We start from the raw sequence: 6,580 nt of genomic DNA, 5'->3' as shown, positions 1-6,580 counted from the left end.
TGCAGATTGCTAATGAGTCTTCCTCCAATCCTCATGCATGTAGTCTTCATATAGTCTAGCTTCTCAGATTATTTGTTCAGCATGCAGATTGAATAAGTATGGTAAAAGGATACAACCCTGATGCACACTCTTCCTTTTAAATAATGCAGTATTCTGTTCAAATGACAGCCTCCTGTTCCATGTATAGTTTCTTCATGAGCATAATTAAATGTTGTGGAATTCCTGTTATTCTGTAAGTTATCCACAATTTGTTATGATCCACATAATCAAAAGTTTTTGCACAGTCAATAAAATACAAACTTTTTTTTTTTTTTTTTTTTCTGGTATTCTTAGCTTTCAGCCAAGATCCGTCTGACATAAGCAATGATATGCCTTTTTCTATGTACTCTTTGGAAGCCAGTTTGCATTTCTGAAAGCTCCTGGTTTAGGAGGGTGGAAGTTTGAATTTAGCATACAGACTCTAAACCTACTGCTTTTGAGTCAATTCCAACTCATAGTGACCCCCAGTGGGTTGCCAAGGGTGTAAATCTTCACAGAAGTAGATTGCCTCATTTTCCTTCCTTACAGCAGGTGGTGGATTTGAGCTGCCAACCTTTTTGTTAACAGTCAAAGGCCTTACCCAATACACAACCTAAGGACTAACTTCTCCTGTCTGTCCGCTTTAGGGGAATGCACATATCTCTTCAGCCTTTTTCCTGGTTCCTTGGAGATCTCCATGTGGCTTGACATCAATCTTCCCTTATCTCTCCTTCTTTCATTTGTTTAGTATTTTTCAAATCTAAAAAGATGCATCCTATATTAACTCTATTTCATCAACATAACAAAGACTACTCCTCTCTGAAAGGGATTATAACTCTAGGCAGAGTATTTAGGATTTACAACACAGAGTTTGGGGGGACAGAAGTCAATCAGTAATGAAGACTGAAGAATAGCTGATTAGTTGATGCTTTTGAGTTGTGGTGTTGGTGATGAAAACTGAAAGTGCCATGCACTTCCAGGAGAACTAACAAATCTGTCTTGGAAGAAGTGCAGCCAGAATGCTCCTTGGAAGCAAGAATGGCCAGAGTTCATGTCACCTACTCTGGTCATGTTGTCAGAAGGAATCATTCCCTGGAAAAAAATATCATGCTGGTAAAGTGGACAGTCAGTGAAAAAGGGGAAAGCTCTCAATGAGATGGATTGACACAGTGGCTCCAATGATGGACTCATAGAAAAGATTGAGTCTGTGTTTCATTCTGTTGTATATAGAGTCACAATGAGTTGGCTCCAACTCAGTGGCACCTAACAACATCAATTCAACTTATACCAGTTATAGTCCTTACATCGTGTAGGAACTGTTAGCCATGTATGAACTTAAGTTGTACTCTGAGTAAAGTGGATTTTCAAATCTGCTATAAATTATCTCTTTAAAATGTTAAAAAGCAAAGATATCACTTTGAAGAGTAAGGTGCACCAAAATCAAACCATGGTATTTTCAATTGTCACTTATTCATGCAAAAGCTGGACCATGAGTAAGGAAGACCAAAGAAGAACTGATGTGAAGAATGTTAAATATACCTTTCACTGCTAGAAGAAAAAACAAATCTGTCTTGGAAGAAATACAGAAGAAGATTATACATTTTAGCTATCTTGTGAAGCAGTCTATGAACTGCAGGATTGCATTCTGGGAGACCAATTCTGAAGCTGTTGCTAGCAATCAAGTTGTGATATGTATGATCCTTGCTTGAACTAAGATGATATAGGCTTTAAAGTTACAACAAAAAAAATTGTTGATTGATGTGCTGTGTGGCATTGTCAGTACAGTCAATAATTTAAGGAGGTTGATATAAAGGCGGGGGAATAAATGAAGCAGTAGTTGGAGTTAAGTCACTTTTACCTTTTTACCTTTTGTCTCTTTAAACAGGAGATATTAGAATCTGTTTGCATGCTCCTGGCAAATGATCTAGTAGATATAGAAATATAATGATTATGCAGAGGTAGAGGTGATAGTTGAAGGCACAATCTCTTTGTGTAGGGAAGAGTGGTAGGAGTAAAACATTGATTTTAGGATCAAGAACAGTCCATCCTTCATAAATGTGAAGCATATAGATTGAGAAACAAGCAAGATTATAGATTTAATATGAGCTTCTGGCTGATTTTTTTTCTAACAGTTTCTATTTTCTCAAAGACAGAGAATTTATGCTGTTAGCTGAGAAAAATGGTAGATGTGGTGTTGGAGATGATGAAAAGGAAGTAATCATGTAGAGAGTAGGAAACTGAACAGATAAAAGAAATGATCAAACCTACCTCATGATTCTTTTAAAAATTCAGAATGGGAATCCAGTGTTGTTCTTGGAGGGATTGAGACAAGGACAGAAGAGGTATGGATATCTGTATACAATTAAAGGAAGAGTGACAGTGGTCAATTGATTTTCAAATCCACTAACTGTCAGGCCTATATGGAGTAGAGCAAAAGTTAATTCAACATTTCTCATAACTCATCTGGCCACAGAACTGTTTTCACTTAATATAGTTTGAAGAAGTGGTACAAAAAATAAAGGAGAAGTGTACCCTTCCATATGAATCAAGTATTGATCTTGTTACTGTATTTATTATATGCAATAGCTTCATTCATTTGAAATATGAGCATATAGCAAAGAAGCTGAGAGGCATATAAAACACAGAGAACAATGTACATGACCATATTTCAATCATTACTCACTTTTCCCTGTCTGTTTTAGACTGTCAGAATGCTAAGCAATGTTCCTACTTGAGGCACAAGCTAGCAGCCTCTGTGCATTGCTAACATCCATTCATTCTGTAGCTTTTTCTCTCATTGACTCTCTATCCTCAAGATCGTATCAATAATGAAGTTGTAGAATTGTTGAATATATAAATGTTTGTGGTCTTTACATTTTCCCCAGAGTAAACAAACAAATATCTGTGCATTAATATAAATCAATGACTCTTTCTACTTGCCAGTAAATGCAGAAATGGTCAAGTTCTTTTACATAAAGCTAATTGACATTTTCTTGCTGAATAAAGGGTTCATCGAAGGTTAAAATTGAATTTCCCTAAGCAGTGAGATGAGTAACTATTAAAAGGTATCAACTGGGAAATTGCAGTATTTCAATAAATATCTTCTGTCTCCTGTTCCCACCAAATCTACTGCTGAGTCAATTCAGACTCATAGTCACCCTATAGGACAGGGTAGAACTATCCCATAGAATTTCCAAGGCTAAATTTTTAAGGAAGCAGTCTGCCACATCTTTCTTCCATGAAGGGGCTGGTAGGTTTGTACAGCTGATCCTTTGGCTAGCATTCAAGTACTTTAACCACTGCCCAGGGCTCCTTGTTTCCTATTAATGGGGAAAAAAAAATCAGCAGCATTTTTAGAGTACTAAAACATAAGCATTTTAAAACTATATGAAACTAAAAAAGAAAAAAAAAGTGGTCACACCCCTTCATAACAATTATTTCACGTATAGGACAACCATATTTATATCAGACATGATCCTTATGAGGAGACATTTCAGGTTGCAAAATCTGATACATACAAATTTATGTAAATATATGTCATGTTAAAATGAGTTTTCCAAATGGGTGGAAAAAAGGAAAAACATTGATGTAATTGGTAAAATTAGGTATTTGAATTGGTTATGAGTCTTAATCAAAGAAATGCAAAACTGTAACTTTTGCATAATTAGTAATCTACCTTCTAATTATTATCTAATAAATGCTTTAATCAATAGATAGGAAAAGTTATGATGGTGACAATTGCCTTTGTAAATAGATAAATCTAAAATGCTTGAAACATCTCTAAATTATTTTAACCCCTAAATAAATCCTCTCATCCTAATAATGTCTAATATATATATAAACATATAAACCAAAACCAAAACCAAGCACTGCCCTCAAGTTGGATCTGACTCGTAGCAACCCCTCCTTGAGTTTCCGAGACAGTATCACTACGGAAATAGATTGCCCAACCTTCCTTCTGAGGAGTGGCTGGTGGGATTGAACTGTCAGCCTTCTGGTTAGCAGTCAAGTGCCTTAGGTACTATGCTACCAGTGCTTCCAAACAGATGGCCCCACTACCTGACAGGGAACGGCTGGTGGGTTTGAATCACCAGCCTTGGTTGTGGCAGGTGACTGTCTTAGGCCTGAGACTAGACTAGTCTAACTTCTCTTTTTTCATGACTCCTGAGCTCTCTTTATTGTTGTTATTGTAAAATGTTTAAAAATAAGGTGAAAAGATACAAACCTACCATCCATTTTTTTCCAATTTGGAATCATACAGTCTCTCCTTATTCTCTTTGAATGATTACTTCTTGATTCACTTAGATTCTGAATGAGCATAATTGAGTGTTCTGGAACATCCATTTTTTTTGTAATATTATTCATAATTTTTTATGATATGCACAGTCAAATACCTTCACATAGTCAATAAAACATAAGTAAACACCTTCTGTTCACTACATCTTCTTTTCTGAATCCACCTTGAACTTCTGGCAGTTCCCTGTTGATGTAAAGCTGCAATCATTTTCTTAATTATCGTCAGGAAAATTTGATGTATCATATAACGAGTATTGTTAATTAATACCCTGATTCTATTTAATAGCCTTTCTCTGGAAATGTCAAATTTCTTGGCATAGAAGATTGAACACTTTCAGTGCTGTATCTATTTGTTCAAGAATCTCAGCTGGCAATCCCTCAGTTCAGAAGCCTTGTTTCTGTTCAATGCCTTCACTGAAGCTTGAATTTCTCCCTCCAGGATCAGTGGTTTTTGATCATATACTCCTTCCTGAAATGAGTGAATTTCAGTTATTTTTTTGATAACATGATTCTTTGTATTGTTTCCACCTTCTTTTGATAGCTTCTGTGTCATTCAAAATTTTGCCCAAGGATCATTCACTGTTGCAACACAAAGATTCAGTTTTCTCTTAAAATCTTTCAGTTTGAGAAATGCCAAATGTTTTCTTCTCTTTTGGTTTTTACCTCCAGGTCTTTCTGCATTTTATTATAGTAATTTATTTTGTCTTCTTGAGCTACCTTTTAAATTTATCATTGCAGTTCTTTTAATTCATCATTTCTTCCATTTCCTTTCACTTACAGTAAACCAAAAACAACCAAACTCATTGCCATTGAGTTGATTCCAAATCACAGCTATCCCAATTGGATTTCCAAGGTGGTATATCTCTATGGAAGTAGATTGCCCTATCTTTCTTCTGCAGGCAATAACAACAAATTTCTGTTACCAATGAATCAATTCCAACTCATTGCAACTTAACAAGACATAGTAGAAATTCCCCTATAAAATTCCCAAGGCTGTAAATCTCAATGGCAACACACTGCCATATCTTTCTCTCTTGGAGTGGATGGTATTTTCAAACCATCAAACTTCTAGTTAGAATCTGAGCATTTAATCACTGTGCCATAGGGGTAGTTTCACTTTAGTTATTTTACACTAAATAGCAAGTTTCAGAAACACTTCTAACACCTGTTTTGGTCTTTCTCTTCTTTCCCATTCTTTATATATGAAGTCCTTGGTACTCATCCCACAAGTCCTTTGGTCTTCAGTGATTAGTGCTCAATGTGTCAAATCCATGACAGAGATAGTCTTTAAACTCAGGTGAGAATCAAATGTGGTGGTTTGGCTCTCTCCTAGATGTGTGTCTTTCAGTTTTAGTGTGAACTTACACATGAGCAATTGATAGGTGTTCGTCAGCTCGTTCCTGGTTTCATCATGGTTGATGATATTGAGCTTCATCATCAACCTTTTGTACAGATGTAGTTGATGGGATTCCTCTGTAATCCATTGTGGGGGAAGGTATACATTTGTATAGCACTGCTTTTGTTTCTGGAAAACAGTATCATGATAAAAAAAAAGTCCTTGGTCTTGCAAAATTCTCCAGTGTCATGTCTATCACCATGGCCATATTTTCCCACTACTGAGGCTTTTCTATTTCTAGTTTTTGCATTCCAATCACCAATAATTACAACTGCATCATGATTGCAAGTTCAATCAATTTCAAGCTGTAGCAGTTTGTAAAAATCTTCAATTTCTTCATCTTTGGCATACATTGTTGGTGCATAAATTTGAATAATGGTTGTATTAACTAGTCTTCCTAGTAGGTACATAAATATTATCCTGTTACTGACAGTGTTGTACTTCAGAATTGATCTTGAATTATTCTTTCTAATGATGAATGCATCATCATTTCTCTTCAATTCATATTGTAAATTATGGCATAGTAGACCATATGATTATCAGATTCAAAATAGACAATACCAGTCAAGAGCAGCCTAAAATACTGTTCTTCATGTTTCCCTTTTCATTTGTAATGACTTGCAATTTTCTTTGAGTCATGGTTTGTACATCCCACATTACCAGTACTGATGGAGGCTTGCAGCTATTATTTCATTGTGAGTCGTGTCACATCAGGAAATGAAAGCCCTGAAGGCTTTATTTTACTGGTGTTATTAAGGTCAGCTCTACTTTGAGTAGGTATCTCTCCCCAGTTGAATTCTGAGTGCTTGCCAACTTGAGAGGTACATCTTTCAGCATTACATCAGACAATGTGTGGCTGTGAGCATTATA

This window comes from Orycteropus afer, unplaced genomic scaffold (assembly GCF_000298275.1).
Source record: "Orycteropus afer afer isolate SDZICR_OR568_19922 unplaced genomic scaffold, OryAfe1.0 scaffold00414, whole genome shotgun sequence".
Taxonomy (NCBI): Eukaryota; Metazoa; Chordata; class Mammalia; order Tubulidentata; family Orycteropodidae; genus Orycteropus; species Orycteropus afer.
The sequence above is the reverse complement of the archived record's forward strand: the minus strand, read 5'-3'. Positions refer to the sequence as shown.